Source organism: Hylobates moloch, unplaced genomic scaffold (assembly GCF_009828535.3).
Source record: "Hylobates moloch isolate HMO894 unplaced genomic scaffold, HMol_V3 SCAFFOLD_20, whole genome shotgun sequence".
NCBI lineage: Eukaryota > Metazoa > Chordata > Mammalia > Primates > Hylobatidae > Hylobates > Hylobates moloch.
In genome coordinates this window covers 31,375,156-31,392,093 of record NW_026652295.1, presented here as the reverse complement: position 1 = coordinate 31,392,093, position 16,938 = coordinate 31,375,156, and the positions used below count along the sequence as shown (strand labels likewise).

Below are 16,938 nucleotides of genomic sequence, written 5' to 3'. Positions count from 1 at the left end.
AAGATTTAATAAAGCTGGGTGTTTGGGTAATGGGGGTTCATTAGTCTTTCTGTGTGTTTAAAATACTTAACAATACAAATATTAAAACTAAAAATTAGTAAGAGATTGGTAAACTAATAGATTTTTAAAAATACTAAGCAGAGGAACAAAGTCAACTGTTATTTATCCAAAGAACCATTAACAGAAATAGGCTATATATATATGTGTGTGTATATATATATGTATATATGTGTACATGTGTATACATACGTATATATGTATATATGCATATATATGTATGTATGTGTGTGTGTATATATATATATACATGCTAAAGGGTTTAGTCAACAAAGTAGATATTCTATAATTAGCAGGATGAAGGAGTTAGAGTACATCTTTTGTTGTTATAATAGTAAATATTTGTAACATACAGAAAATACATGGAACAACAGTCATGCAACCACTCCTCAAATACAGTTGTGCTGTTTGCACCTGACTTCAGGTCCACCTTTCTTTTCCCTCACCAGACGCAATTACTAGTTTAAAGTTAGTGCATATCATTTGTTATTATGTTGTGAGAATTGTCCTTGTGAAATATGGACATTTAGTTTATTTTAATGGTTGCACAATATATTGTAGAAAGGCAATACAATTTTATTTACTTTTTTATTCACTGATGGGCATCCCCTGACTTTCCACTAATTATAAGCAAACCTGCAATGAACATCCTTATGCATACTTCTTTGTTTCTGTATTTGAGAATGTCTTTAGGTCTCTAGGGCACATAAACATAGAATTGCTTGTCTGTAGGATACTTGTCTCTTTAAATTTGTACAACACTGCATATGTGAAATAAGTAGTTGAAATAAGTGGGAAAACTAACCCTTCCACCAAGATTCTATGCAAATTCCCATTTCTTCACATTTCTCTTTCAGCATGTGGTATTGTTAGGCTATCTACCTTGAGATAATAAAGTTATTCTACATTTCCCCCCCAAAGCTTTAAACCTTTATCTTTTCACATTTAGCCTTTTATTTCATTTAAAATTTATTGTTGTAATGGTGTCAGGTAGAGATCTGGTTTCATTTTTTCCCCATGGTGATAGCCTATGTTCCTGCAATATTAACTGACTTATCCAACAGTTCTCAAAATGTGATCAGAGGATTCCTGGGGATGTTGGGAGGGAGAGATCCCTTGGATCCTTTTAGAGGGTCAACAAGGTCAAAAATATTCAGAAAATTAAGATGTTACTTGCCTTTTTTTTTACTCTCACTCTCATAAGTGTACAGAAGAGTTCGCCAAAGACAACAATGGCATGTGATGAATAGTGATGACTGTTTCTCTGATACCTAACAGATTGTGTGCCTGTGTATTGTATTTTCTAGAGTTTTCAAAGGTAGTGAGTTTACGGTATAAATATGTAGTTTTCAGAAATTCTTTTCTACCATGCTCTTACCAGCTATCTTCAGTTATACCTGTTATAATCTCTGTAATCTCATTATCTTCCAAGAAATCATTTTTAAATCCTAAAGTTTTTCCTGCTTTTACATAGAAACATAACAAAAATTATGTTTACTTTGTTGTTTTGCAATAATATATTTTTCAAAAATGTTTTTAATTAAAAAATTTTATCTGAATAGGGTGGATGGTTGGCTTTAAAAAGGGAGAAGAGAAAACACATTTTCTGGTGTCTAGATTGCCTATGTCTAGAGATGCTGAAAAGGATGACATTGACATATCAGCAAGTTATCTGATTCCTCATAAAAAGGAGAAATCTATTCCAAAGAAACTGAGCACAACTATACATAACAAAATATGTTGAAAGTGATCTTTCGTTCAGCTTTACAGATGTTAATAATTTATCATATTGTGTCTTGTGCAGTAAAACATTTTCAAACACTAATATGGTTCCAACAAAGTTGCAGTATCATTTTGGGACCAATCATTCAGAATTTATTAAAAAAAGGAATTAAATAACCTAAATGTCGATGTAATACACTCTTTAAAAACTTCTTACAGGATAAGTCATCATATTTTATTGGCTAGAGGAGCACACACAATCACAGAGAGACTAATAAAGGCTTGAACAGTTGACATTGCTGAATACCTGCTGGATGAAAAATCACCACAATAATGCATAGTGCTGGCATTTTCCAATGATGCAATAACTTGTCAAATTAAAGATTTAACTGCAAACATAAAGACTGAGTTAATACGTCATCTAAAAAATTGTACCTTAGCCTTACAAAGGGACTGATCTACAGATGGCTATACATCCTGTTTTGCTTTCATTCATCAGGTATCAGCATCAATTGACCATTGATGATCTTCTTTTATGTGAATTCTGGGCAACAGGGGTTCTGAAACATTAAAAGTGTTATATGACTTTTTTGAATCTGGTGGTTTATCCTCAACAACTGTGTTAACTGTGTTAACATTTGCACTGATAGTGCAAAAATGGTGGATTTCATCCAATGGTGGGTAAAATGACTGGTGTCTTAGCACAAATTAAGGCAATGGCACCAAATTTTATTAGCAGTCATTGTATTCTTCACCACCACACATTCGTAGTAAAAAAAAAAATCAGTTTTACTAAAATAATGTCCTTGATGAAGTTGTAAAAATTATTTTCTACTAAATCTCAACCCTTAAGCACATTTAAAAAATATTCTTTGTGACACAATGTGATGTACCCATAAAACACTTCTACTGCATGCTGGAATATAGTTGTCTTTAGGAAAAACACTTGTTTGAGTTGCAAGCTGAATTAGCCACTTTTTCTTTTCTTTCATGGAAACATCATCTTTTCACTTGGAAAAAAAAAGTGACAGAAAATTGATTATTCAGACTTGGGAATTTGGCAGACATTTTCTTGAAAATAAACAGTGATACTATCACTTTAGGGAAAACAACTAGTTGTATTTGTTGCCAGTACTAAAATTTAAGCTTTTAAAAGTAGAAGTTGGAATTTTGAAAAGCTTGTATCTGCTACTGTGGGATACTTAGAATTTTTTCTGATAGCAGCAGCAACATTAATGAATATAATATTTTTTTGAGACAGGGTCTTGCTCTGTTGTTAAGGCTGGATTGCAGTGGCATGAACAGGGCTCACTGAATGCAGCCCTGACCTTGTGGGTTCAAGTGATCCTCCTGCCTCAGCTTTCCAAGTAGCTGAGACCACAGATGTGCACCCCACTCTTGGCAAATTTAAAAAAATTTTGTAGAGATGGGGTCTTGCCATGTTGCCCAGGCTGGTCTTGAACTCCTGGGCTCAGACAGTACTCCTGCCTTGGTCTCTCAATGTGCTGGGATTACAGGCATGAGCCACTGCAGCCAGTCTGAGTTTTTGATATTGCATGAAATGTTTGAACGTTTCGAATACCTGCATAATTCAGTAAACAGATACTTCCTAATGACCATATAATGTTACAGAATCTTACATGAGTAAAAATAATTTCAAATGCAGGATAGGCCAATAGATTTCAATGATTTCCTGTTGTTTATCCCCTGAACCAGAAGATTTACACTCACCCTAGATTCTTACCTTTCCCTCAACCCCTTCATTCTATTACTCAGTACTTAGTGTAAATTCCACCTCCCAGACAGCAGACAGCTCTTAAGCATATGCTCTCCTGTTCATTACTATTTCTAATGCCTTCATTCAGAACTCTGGCAACTTACTTTATGATGTCAAATCTCTTACATAGCATAAGAGGCCACTGCCCACCTCTCTAGCTTCCCCCATTTCACTGTATTGTCTAGTAAGCTGATCTTATTATAGCTTTTTTTTTTTTTTTTTTTTTTTTTTTAAGACAGAGTCTCTCTCTGTTGCTCAGGCTAGAGTGCAGTGGTGTGATCTCTGCTCACTGTAATCTCCACCTCCCACCTCGAGCACACCTCTTGCCTCAGCCTCCCAAGTAGCCGGGACCACAGGCGCACACCACTGAACAGGGCTAATTTTTTTTTTGTTTTTTTTTTTGTAGAGACAGTGTTTTGCCATGTTGCCCAGGCTGGTCTCGAACTCCTGGGCTCAAGTGATCCACCTGCTTCAGCCTCCCAAAGTGCTGGGATTACAGCCACTGTGCCCAGCCTATTATAACTCTTTATAAAACAAAAACAACAACAAAAAAACAGAACATATTGATTCATGACTCCCTACCTTTGCATTCACATGATTCCTTTGCCTGGAACGTCCCCCTTCTTCTACCTGCTTGGGAAATTCCTAGCTATATCTATTAAAATGTCGTTTATATTTATATAAATAGCTATATCTATTCAGATGTCTTTTTCCAGGAAGCTTTTCTTAACCTAACTCATGCCATTAAGTTATTCGCTTTATTTTTCTAGGTTATCTTCTATTTGTTTCTATTGTTGTACTCATCATTCTGTAAGGTATTGGGGCTCTGTAGAATTCCTGTTACAAAACTACTTTTTGGTTTGATAATATTTACCTACATTGAGCAATCCCATAAGAAACAGGCCTGTGAAACTCTCTATTGGGTTTCCTAAAACAATATTGTTGAGAGACTATTTAATTACCTAGCTTTCTTTTTACAGGGACTTACCAGAGAAATATATTTCTGGTCTTATCATATTAGTTACTCTTCACATTTGTTTTAGAAAATAGTCACCATTAACACCTTTTAGAATTGGTTGCTGGAAAGTTTCCAATCAAAATCGTGGTCCACCTCTAGCAAGCATGTAAAATTTTATGATCTCCAATTAGCCTTAGTTTAGACTCTAGTGAGGCATCTAGCTTCACAAAAACTGAAGTCAGGGATAGTCAGTTTTCCCACATTAGTAGAGAGCTGGGAAGTGCTGATGTGCAGAACCTGCAGCCTGAAATGGTTGCTTTTTCTAAATAACAGTAAAACTGTTGCTCTCTGAGGATGGATAGGTGGATGCTATTTGTTGTTTGCAAAGCTTAGGGAACGCTGTGGTTGAGATTTTTTCCCATACATGCATTTTTTTTTCCTTTGCAAAGGGGCTGTTGGATAATTGTTAATTTTCCCAAGAATATAATTATTTCTTTTATTGTTTAAATAGAGTTAGCAGTTTATCTACAGTTTCACTTTCTGCAGTTTCAGTTACCCATGGCTTGAAAATATTAAGATATTTTGAGAGAAAGGAAGAAAAAGAGGCGTCAGTCACATAGCTGTTATTACAGCACATCGTTATAATGTTTCTATTTCAATATTAGTTATTGTTAATACCTTACTCTGCCTAACTTATAAATTAAACTTTAACATGCGTATGTATGGGGAAAAAAAAACGTAGTATATATATGGTTTGGTACTATCTGCAGTTTCAGGCATCCACTGAGGATATCAGAACATATTCTCTGCAGATTAAGGGGCAATTACCGTATGAGATTTTTTTCTTTCTGTGCAAACACATGGTGTCATAGTCCATTTTGTGCTACTATAACAGAATATAACAGACTAATAACAAATAACAGAAATTTATTGCCTTATAGTTCTGTAGGCTGAGAAGTCCAAAATCAAGATGCTGGCATCTGGGAAGGACTTTTTTGTTGCATCAGCGCACAGAGGAAGGTGGAAGGGTGAGAGAGACAGCAAGAAGGGGCTGAACTTACCCTTTTATAACATCACCAATCCCACCCTAACCACCTCTTAAAAATTCCACCTATTAATACTGTTACAATGGCAATTACATTTCGACATGAGTTTTGCAGGGGAGGAACATTCAAACCATAGCACATGGGTTAGGTGAGAAATGAAGAGTGAGGTACACAAGAGCATCCAGAACCATATCATATAGATTCTAGCTGTTTTGGTGTAGAAGCAGCACAAATGTAGAAGCTGCATTGTTTCTTGATAAAAGGGCCCTGGACAGATGACCAGCTATATAGTTTCCACTAGAGGAAATGCAGATCGGCTTGTATGACTTTAGAGTATGAAATATAAAGATCTGGAGTCTATTCCATGTTTTTTCAGGACTGGTGTGACTATATCATGGATAACAAAGGAAAGAAGCCTCCTTTGAAAGAAGCATCTAAATTAGGGATGGGATCCTCATTTGGAGGATGTTAGAAACTATGAATCAATGTCTCTCATGTTCAATGGAGCTCCCATTTTTATCGGTTTCATGAGACTATTATTAATTTATTTGAATCCAAGATGAGTCTCAAATATACCCAGAAGAAAAAAAATTAAGAAATGAAACCAAGACTCCTAATGCTTTGAATGTTCATAACATTCGAGAAAAATTCGAGCCTGGGCTATATAATCAAAGTCTAGGATTTGTGAAACTAACAGGGTTCCACTGTCACCTGTTTTCAAGAGAGTGCTGAGAAAAATTCCAATCTATACCTTAAACAATTAGGTTAAATGATTTAAAGAAATTAGCCTTCAGAGGACTGAATTTTTAATGATTTTTCTACTTGGAAAATGTGACTTCTAAATAAAAAAAAGTGCTTGCTTATTATAAAACCTTGGTTCACAACAGGTGTTGGAGAGGATGCGGAGAAATAGGAACACTTTTACACTGTTGGTGGGACTGTAAACTAGTTCAACCATTGTGGAAGTCAGTGTGGCGGTTCCTCAGGGATCTAGAACTAGAAATACCATTTGACCCAGCAATCCCATTACTGGGTATATACCCAAAGGACTATAAATCATGCTGCTATAAAGACACATGCACACGTATGTTTATTGCGGCACTATTCGCAATAGCAAAGACTTGGAACCAACCCAAATGTCCAACAACGATAGACTGGATTAAGAAAATGTGGCACATATACACCATGGAATACTATGCAGCCATAAAAAACGATGAGTTCATGTCCTTTGTAGGGACATGGATGAAACTGGAAATCATCATTCTCAGTAAACTATTGCAAGGACAAAAAAACCAAACACCGCATGTTCTCACTCATAGGTGGGAATTGAACAATGAGAACACATGCACACAGGAAGGGGAACATCACACTCCGGGGACTGTTGTGGGGTGGGGGGAGGGGGGAGGGATAGCATGAGGAGATATACCTAATGCTAAATGACGAGTTAATGGGTGCAGCACACCAACATGGCACATGTATACATATGTAACAAACCTGCACATTGTACACATGTACCCTAAAACTTAAAGTATAATAATAATAAAATAAAAAAAAAACAAAAAACACCCCTTGGTTCAAAGGTAAATACTATGTTCTGACAAGTGCAAAATAAGTACAAGCACATGTGAAAATAACTGTTAACAGTAAATGCTTAAGAAGTGTTCTTGTTTTCTAAAATAAACATTTCCTATTCCTAAAAAGTTTTTGGATCTGAAAATGGAAAAATATAACTCTAGTTTAATGGAGATACGCAATTTGACTGTAGACCAATAATTAATTGTCATAAAAAGACTTTAAAAATCCTTCTAGATTAATAATGTGTAGAGGAGTCTTAGAGGATTACTCAGTAAAATAAATTCAAGGTAACAGTATTAATCTAAGTTTCTTTAATATTCTTGATCTGGGTAAACATTTTCATAAATTAATTTTGTGAATTTTGAGTTTAAAATATGTCCTGCTCTAATTTCACCATGTGTAAAACACAAAGGCAATCATAGTATTTTAGTCCATATAAAACCATGCCTCCATTTATAAAAACAGACTTTTTTTGGACAGTTTAGCAGTTACAGAAAAACTGAACAGGAATTACAGAGAGTTCCCATATGTCTCCTCAAGCCCTCTTCCCTCCAGTTTCCACTACCAGTAACATCTTGCATTAGTGTGGTACGTTTGTTAAAATTGGTGAGCCAATATTTATACATTATTAAGTCCATAGTTTACATTAGGGTTCACTCTTTGTGCTGTTTTATTGGTTGTTATATTTTATTGGTTTTGACAAAGGTATGACATGTATCCACCATTACAGTATCATTCAGAACAGTTTCACTGCCTTAAAAATCCTTTGTGCTCCACCTATTCATCCAACCCTTCCCATGGACCACTGGTAACCACTACCTTTTTACTGTCTCCCTGGTTTTGCCTTTTCCAGATTACCATATAGTTGGACTCATACGATATGTAATCCTTTCAGATTGGCTTTTCCTTAGCAATATGCATTTAAGGTTCCTCCATTATCCGGAGATGGTTTTAGTTGTCACAACTTGGGTAGAGAGATCAGGAGTCAATGTTACTGACATCTAGTGGGTGGTAGAGATTGAGGTAGCTCATGAGCATCCTACAATGCCCAGGACAGCCCCCTACAATAAAGAATTATTCAGCCCCAAATGCCAACCATGCTCAAGGTTGAGTAACCTTGTGTTAAGAGTGACATGTAGCATGAGAAATGGGGCAGTTTTGGCTTATGTTGTGATATTCTAGATTCAGATATTTCCCTGAGCAGACAGGCTGAAATGCTGAAAATTTTCATTTGATGACCTTGATGCTTCCTTTCCTGACCATCGTAAAGAACGAATGGCTCCTTTGCTTTGGCAAGAAATACTGAAGGTGGTGGTTTTTTTCTGTTTGTTTTGAAATGAAGTCTTGCTATGTTGCTCAAGCCAGTCTTGAATTCCTGAACTTCTGGGCTCAAGTGATCCTCCTGACTCAGCCTCCAGAGTAGCTGGGACTACAGGCATGCACCCAGCCTTCAACGTGATTTTTTTTATTTCATTCAGGTGACAAACTCATGCTGAGGTTCCCAATTTTTGTCTCAGAGCTAGGATATTATAAATTTGTAAAAAAAAAAAAAAAAGTTAAGAAATATTAACTTTCTACGAAACACTCAATACTAACAAAGAGCTTGGTGAGTTCTCCCACTTACCTGTGTCCCATCTGTGCTTCAGTTGCACATATATATATATATATATATAGAGAGAGAGAGAGAGAGAGAGAGAGAGAGTCTTATTCTGTCACCCAGCCTCCAGCGATCCTCCCTCCTTGGCCTCCCAAAGCACTGGGATTATAGGGATGAGCCACTGCCCCCAGCTCAGTTGCTAATTTTGCATTATTTCAAGGCAGTGGAGGCAAAACGCTCAACATTAATTTCTCACAGATCAACATCACATCTTGGAGTAAAACAAACACATACTGAAGGTATTTTAATGTATGTTTTCTTGAACTTCTTCTGACTAATAGGGGAAATATTTTCATTAATTTTTACCAAAGATTTCTGGATCATGTAAATATATTTTTCTACTTGGGTAATAGTTTATAGTATGCTGTTATTTCTCTGTTCATTTATTTATTTTTATCATATACCTCCTAGAGTAAGATTTAATTTGATGGAAATGTTTTGTGGATTCTGCTGTAATTAATGCACATAATAGCAGTCAGTAATAGAATTTCTGTAAACCTATATTCATTAATTATCTAATACCTTCTCTTCATTTTGCTGATTTCCACTAAGTAGATTAAATTATGTTCTTAAAAACAGAAATTCATTTGTGTACGGATACAAAACAAAATGTTCCCAAATGCAATCTTGGATGTGATGCTCTAAACTTTAGAAATCCAGCTTCATTTATTTTGGATCAATTTCTCCCGCTTGGAGGTTGACACACTGTTCTACATCTATCAAATGCATGATTATAAAATCAACCATTCTGTACAATAATGAAATTAAACACACACACACACGAACTGTAAACTATACAGCACCATCTCTGTGTCATAGTTTTAAAAGACACTTCCAGATGACATAAAAAATGAAGAGATATTTATTAAGAACCTATTGATTTTTGATCTCCAATTTTGTGTTTGGGGGGTTGTTTTTCTTTAACCCTAGTTTTATCTAATTTGAGATTCATGAACAAGGTATCTCTAAGTGAAAGAGCAGCAGGTATAATTATTAGTTATTTTATAAGACTTTGTGAAGTCTTTGGAATAGTTCTAAAAACTAAAAGTGAAAGAACCTAATGTATGTATAAAAATAGTTTTGCAAGTCAACTGGTTTCTAATTCTTTGCTTTCAACAAAATTGAAGAAGAACCGTATACTTGAGTTGTCAGCTGACAGATTATTAAAAATATTATTTAATAATAGCCCATTATGTAAGTTTTGCATACGACTAAGAAGAAATTTTAAAAATTGGGTGAAGTTGCCTCAACAAGTCTTTATTTTCTCATTCGTTTATATGATCAAGATTCCTTAGTTCTTTCATGTTAAAATTTTTTAATTGAAATAATATACAGCCCAGATTCATTAACAATAAGTAACATTTGTCAACATGAAATTGGGAAAATAAAGTCCCTATCCATCTCATTAAGAGATGCATTTCCAGTTAAATTTTACCATTACAAACTTATACTTTTATTTACCAAAATGTGTATTACAGATTGAGCATCCCTCATCAGAAAATCTGAAATGCTCCAAAATCTGAAACTTTTTGAGCACCAATATGATGCCACATGTAAGTACTGTACTTAACACAACTTCGTTTCACATACGAAATTATTTTAAATATTGTATAAAATTACCTTCAGGCTATGTGCATAATATATATAAGAAACATAAGTGAACTTCATGTTTAGACTTGGGTCCCGGTCCCAAGATACCTCATTATGTATATACAAATATTTTAAAATCCAAGATAATCTGAAATCCAACACACTTTTGGTCCCAAGCATTTCAAATAAGGCATATCCAATCTGTATTGACATTATTTTGATATCTAACAGTTGGTAATCCTATCTTAATCCATATAACTTTTTTTTGAGACAGCATCTCACTCTGTCATCCAGGCTAGAGTGCATGCAGTGGCACGATCATGTCTCACTGCAGCCTCGACCTCCTGGGCTCAAGTGATCCTCCTACCTCAGCCTCCCAAGTAGCTGAGACTACAAGCAGGAGCTACCATGTCCAGCAATTTTTTTTTTTTTTTTTTTGTAGAGATGAGGTTTCCCTATGTTGCCTAGGCTGGTCCTGAACTCCTGGGCTCAAGTAATCCTCCTGCTTCAGCCTCACAAAGTGCTGGGATTACAGGTGTGGGCCACTGCACCCAGCCCATATAACTTTTTAAATACTTACAACAAGAAATTAAAAATTCAGTGTAAGAACATATTTTGTTGCAAAGAAGCATAATAGGTGGCTCAATAAAAGATTTCCAAGAGGAAAGAAAAAAATTACATTAGGACGTAACCAGGGTTGAGAACTCAAAAAGAAAAAAAAAAGAAAAAGAAAAATTCTACATGGGGAGTAAAATAAAAATATGAATTCAAAGAGGGAAAAAAGAGCAATGTAAAATTTCCAACCATTAAGAAAGAGGTTGTTTGTATATTTTTTTAAATTAATGATAATGGGTGTCAAAACATTATATTTAGATTGAATTGAACATATGAGTGATTAACAGTTTTATTTTAAAGTGTTAATATGGAGAATATGTTGGAAATTATATATTTTTTGCAACTATCTGGACACATGTTGACAATTTTAGGTCTATCTAAGTCTATGGGAGGAGGCATATGACATTTCACAATCCTTCTAGGAGAGATGTGAAGGGAAGACCCCTGAGCTATTCTTCCTCCTTCTTGTGTTACCCCAATAGGAAAATGGACTTATAACTGGAGAAGAGAAGCTAGCTGTCAGCAGAGACATGATGGAGTGGACATTTCTTTCAGTCCTTTACCAGGAAGTCCTCTCAAACCGAGGAGGAACATACTAAAGGAGAGACACACTAGTTCTGAAGCCCATGGCATTCCTGAAGACCCACCTCACACCCCAAATTACCAAACCCCAAAGCTCTCTTCAGCTCAGTAGGTTGTCCTTTAATTTTCAGTAACTCTTCCCCACAGAAGAAGAACCAATTTTTCTTTTCCCTCATAATTTGAATCCCTCCCCCTAATTTATTTGAAGATGAAGATATTATCCTCTTTTACTACCAGTGAAAATACAATGACTTGAGAAGAGAAAATGATCTGTGTGATGCCAGGGTAGAAGTGGAAGTTGTGGGCCTTCGAATAAACCACTAGTCTTATACTTGAAGCAGGATAAACAATAAATGCCAAACCCAAGGCAGAAACTAGAAACATGGAGGAAAAGAGGCATAAATACCTTACATTAGACAGTTACATTCTAAGAAATCTTTCTTGCAGCAGTTACTTTCCTACAATGACCAACTTCCTCTGACTCCAAATTTACTCCTTATGTACACTTGGGTTAGATATTCCTTTGACTATCCAATCATACCATTGTATAGTACCATTTACACATGCATACATGCTCACCTAAAGAATTTTTTGTGTGTGTTGTTTGTTTGTTTTTTTAAATCGAGTCTGGGACCTGGTTTCCCTCCATTGAGTCACTGGTGAAAAATTTAGTAAATCTACGAAGAGAGTTTAGTAAGTGTAAGAAGAATCTGCTCACTGTGTGTGATATTCCAATAGATTCATGTGTTCTACACACAGGGATCTCTTGGATATAAGGGAGGCATTTCTCAGGTGTCTGGGTGACTTTCTGGTCACTATCCAGGTTCCTGGCTCAGCTTCCCAGGTCTCTGTGAATAAGCAAAGGGGATCCACATCCAGACAAGGCTCCTGGGGCTCTGACCAGAGGGGCTGGACATCCCTGGTAGACCTGACATTGGGCACTGAGACTCCTGGAAAACTCATGCTGTTAATTTTGCAGTTTTCCATCTTGACTGCTTCTCAGACTGACCATCAGTTGGTGGGTTTTCATCAGCCTTCTGCCTCACCTCCTCTGATTCAAGCAGCAGCAGGGACGCACTTGCATGCCCTGGTCTTGTAGGCAGTGACTTTTAAGCCACATCCTCTGTCTACCAGGCTAAACTTGCCTGCCTGAGAGGCATACTCCTTCCATCCTCTATCGTACATCTGTGAGCTACCAACTCTGGCCCTAGTGTGACACTGCCAGAATGTTGTGTACCTCATCTATTTAGAGTGGGAAGCCCATAAGGCAAACTGAAGAGGCCCCGTATCCTCACTCCCTTTCTGCTCAGTTTTTTCATCTATATTATCTCAACTTCACTCTACTAACCAGAGCACCAAGGAAGGGTAGGCTAGCAATTATGACTATGGAGAAGCGGGGAGATGACTTATGATCCTCTTTGTGCTGGATTCCCTACTGAAGGCATCTGATGGCTTCTGATTTCCCTGGTCTGAGAAGAAAGTCCCTCTTCACCTCTCCCAGCTTACTCTACCTCAGGCTGAGGGGCTCAGGCAACCTTTTATGTTGCATATGGCATAGGTATCTCTGCCTCACTCCAGAAGGGACCAACCAACAGCCACCTACTTCTGAGGTCTAGTGCCCACAGACCTGGTGTTCATAAATATAAGTTCTGGATTTACGTCTCCTTTCCTGTAGCCAGGTGATCAGTGACTGGCAAAAATCAAGATCCCAGACTTCCTGAGTAACCTCATCAAGACTGAGGTAACAGCTCACATAGCTAGTGCATAGACAGATGCAGGTTACATGGAGTCTGAATCCTGTACACATTTGGAGGCTCCCTTTGGGACTGTTGGGATGCATGAAACATGGGATTTCACTCACAGTTGTGCTCACTATGTGTGATATTCCTATAGATTCATGTCGTCTACACACAGGGATTTTTGATCATTCTGAATTGTTGATTCCCATAAAAAAGAATATATGGTCATCATTGTATATGCTGAATTACTGAATACATATTTATGAGAGTCTCCAACACATCTTCACACGTCTGAGGAGTGAAAGAATTTCCCACAGATTGGCTTCTGGTTCCCCACATTTCAAACCTCATTTCTCTTCCACCTCTGGCACTGGGTGTGGTAGGGCTCCTTATGCTCCATGCCAGAAGAAGTGGCACAGGGGTAAAGTCATTTCTGGTGGGGGGAGGGGGATTTGGAGAAAAAAAAGAAAGAGGATTGCCGGGGAGTACACAGGGAGGGTTAAGAGAAATTCTGGAGATAAGGTCCACTAAATGGAGGCATATATAACCAAGCTGAGAAACGACATAGTACCCAACAGAGTTGGGAGATGTGAAACGCAAACATCAATCTCCACCTGGGCATAGAAGAAATACTCAGATTTCCAAGCAGGTTCTAGGTTCAGAGGAGAGAGCCCTTGGTTGGAAGCCCTGGTCTTGCAGGATGGGGTGGGGGCGTTAATGCAAACTTCTGGTCCAGCAGAGGTAAAAACAGACCAGATCTAAGTAGCAGCTCAGAGGCGGCGGACTTGAGGGATGAAGACGTGAGGCCCAGAGGGTGATGCCTGGCAGAGAAAACAGCTGCCACACACCAAGGCCACCTCGGGTTAAAGGGAACAAGTTATATCCCAAAAAAAACACGGTGAAAATAGGAAGAATAAGGATATCACCTCGAGTGTTCTCCTGAGACACTCCTCAAGAACGTGGATTCTTTAACAATCCCTCCAGAGCAGGGACACTCAGAGTACATACATCCCCCACAAAGTAAAGTGTCTGAAGGCCTGCGCAGACCCTTCTCCCTCCCCTTCTCTCTCCTCCACGGGCCGGCCCGGAGGAGGCTCAGGGATGAGAACTACTCTCACTGCTGTCCCCCACCTCACCCCAACAAGAGAGGAATCTTTAGAGGTCTGTATCCCTCCTTCACCACCCCGCCTGAGCGCCTGCTGGAAAACACAATCACCATCCCAAATCTCACCCTGCAACTGCATCCAAGCGCTTTCTCCAAGTTCGGGGAGCCGCCGGAACTCTTCTTCCAGGCAGGCGTTCCCGGACTCTGCACAATAGGCACCTACCCCTGGAGTTTTGAGCCGCAGTGTCTGCCTCTGTTCAAGTATCCAGGCTCAGGTGCAGACCTTTCAGTGCCGGCGGCGGGAGGCGCGCACACGGAGGACCCGACCCCCTCAGGCGTACTGCCGCCCGGGCGGCGGCGCCTGAGATTGCCTCCTTGGGATCCGCGGACGTGCCCTGGGCGCTCCAGCTCCGCGCGCCTCTGACGCTGAGGCTATGATTGGCCTGGCTGAACGTCAATCAGGGCTCGGCGCCATGGAGGCGGGAGGAACGCCGTAGGCCGAGCCTGCTTAACTCCGTATGGGGTTATTCTCCGCCTCTTCTAGGGTAGGCAAGTGCTCCCGAGTCCCGTAGGGGGGTCCCCGCGGCGGTCTGAGATGCTCGGCGCCAGGTTGTCGCGCCCTTGCGCTGGCTGAAGTAGAAATTGGCTCTGGAGAGTCTGCAGTGTTCCTGGTCCCAGGGCCGTGGTCCCGATACTGCACTTCCCGCTCCTCCAGTCCCAGCTCCCAGGCTCCGTCTTCTCCCGCTTGGCGCTGGAGAAACACCCGGAAGAGAGAGTCCCAGAGTGACTGCTGTGGCCCTGCGACCTGACTGCCACCTTCCGGGACTCTAGCCCTGGCTCCTTCTAACCTTCCCGCCCCTCAGTGCCCCAGGAAGGCTGCTATGCGAATAATTATTCATCAGCCGGAAGAAAAGGAGGTGCCAGTGTTAGGCGCAGAAGAGGGTTGTACCAGAAAGGCTGGAGAGGGGCAAGAGGGTAAGGGGGGAGGCGGAAGAAGTTGGGAGGGGTAACAGCTCGAGCTTTTCCTCTAGGGTAGTTTCTCTTCTCTCGGTGCCGCCCCATCTGCTTCTTGCCTCAGTTCCCCACTCCCATCCGTGCACCTCTGCGGCAGGCGTGTGGAAGGAGTTGGGGGGGGGGGGGTTGGTCGAGATATCTGGTCCTCCAGACCCCACAGCCTTGGCTGAGAACTTACTTAAGCCCACTCCAACTGACTTGATAAATGAGAATCTTGACCAGCCCACTGGTAGGTAGAAATGAGGGACGTCATCTATCCCTGAATGGAATAACCCGAAACCGCAGGTCCCGTGGATGTGGGAATCCACAGCACTGGATGCGCTCCTAAGGCTCCTAAGTCCCCAAAGTCCACTTCCGAACCTCATCTAAGACCCTGAAAGCCAGACTAGGGATACATTGGATTATTATCATTATTATTATTATTATTTTGAGACAGGGTCTCGCTCTGTCGCCCAGGCTGGAGTGCAGTGGTGTGATCTCGTCTCACTGCAACCTCCGCCTCCCGCGTTCAAGCGATTTTCGTGCCTCAGCCTCCCGAGGAGCTGGATCTACAGGTGCGCACCACCACGCCTGGATAATTTCTATATTTTTAGTAGAGACGGGGTTTCACCATGTTTGCCAGGCTTGTCTCGAACTGTTGACCTCAAGTTATCCTCCCGCCTCCGGCCTCCTAAAGTGCTGGGATTACAGGCCGGAGCCTCAGCGCCCATCCTACACGTTGGATCTTTTCCCAGACCTCCTCCTCAGACGTGGAGCGTACAGATGATGCTCCATCGGTTACTCTCATCCTGACTTTGGGACTGCCAGATAAAACTGGGAAAAACCCTACATTTACTCTTACTGTGACGTATTGGCTTGAAACTGCAGGTCAGAACCCATTTATGTTGAGACCAAAAGACTTTTTTTTTTCCAAGTAAAATGAAATAGAATAAAATAGAATTGAAAATACTTGCCTGCATCACAGGTAATGAGACTAACTGTAGTTTCATGAAACCTTTGTTTCAGTTAAATATGTTTTTGCGTGTGTGCATGTGTATCGGGAGGAGATATATATTTCATATATATATATGTAGAGAGGTGGAAATCAACAAAACTCCATAATTTTTCTTATTTTCTAACAGTTCTTGATTTTGAGTAAAAATAATTCTTTAAGAACAAAATTTTGAGCCAGCTAACAAAAGATCAGAGTCAAGCAGGCTCTCATTGGGGCCTAAATAGAGGTTCATCTTATTTGGCTTTTTCGTTTTTTTTCCATCTTGTGGACTCCTTTTAAGGCCCAGCAAGGAATTACCCTCCCCAAGTCTCCACTCTCTGCTTGGTTCAGCCATTCAGCTGTCTCTCGGGCTCTTTGATTAATAAAAAGTCCAGTAGAGCTATTTTATCCTATGCATGTGTGGGAAGAGGGCAATGCGAGTGATTCTTTTCTGATTTGACAGAAAATTCACAAATCACGTTATCTTCTGAAGATAGAGATTTTAAGCTCAAACATTTATCACCAGAG

At 39.5% G+C, this 16,938-nt stretch overlaps 1 long non-coding RNA gene across 1 annotated transcript in view; it reads left to right on the top strand.

Moving 5' to 3' along the window:
* The window catches only part of LOC131382145 (uncharacterized), a 35,446-nt gene extending 23,215 nt beyond the window's left edge, over window positions 1–12,231 (top strand). The window contains exons 2-3 of the long non-coding RNA XR_009211360.1: window positions 10,271–10,345; window positions 11,480–12,231. This is a non-coding gene — a long non-coding RNA (uncharacterized LOC131382145). The remainder of the gene's footprint in view (window positions 1–10,270; window positions 10,346–11,479) is intronic.
* The last annotated feature ends 4,707 nt before the right edge of the window (window positions 12,232–16,938 follow it).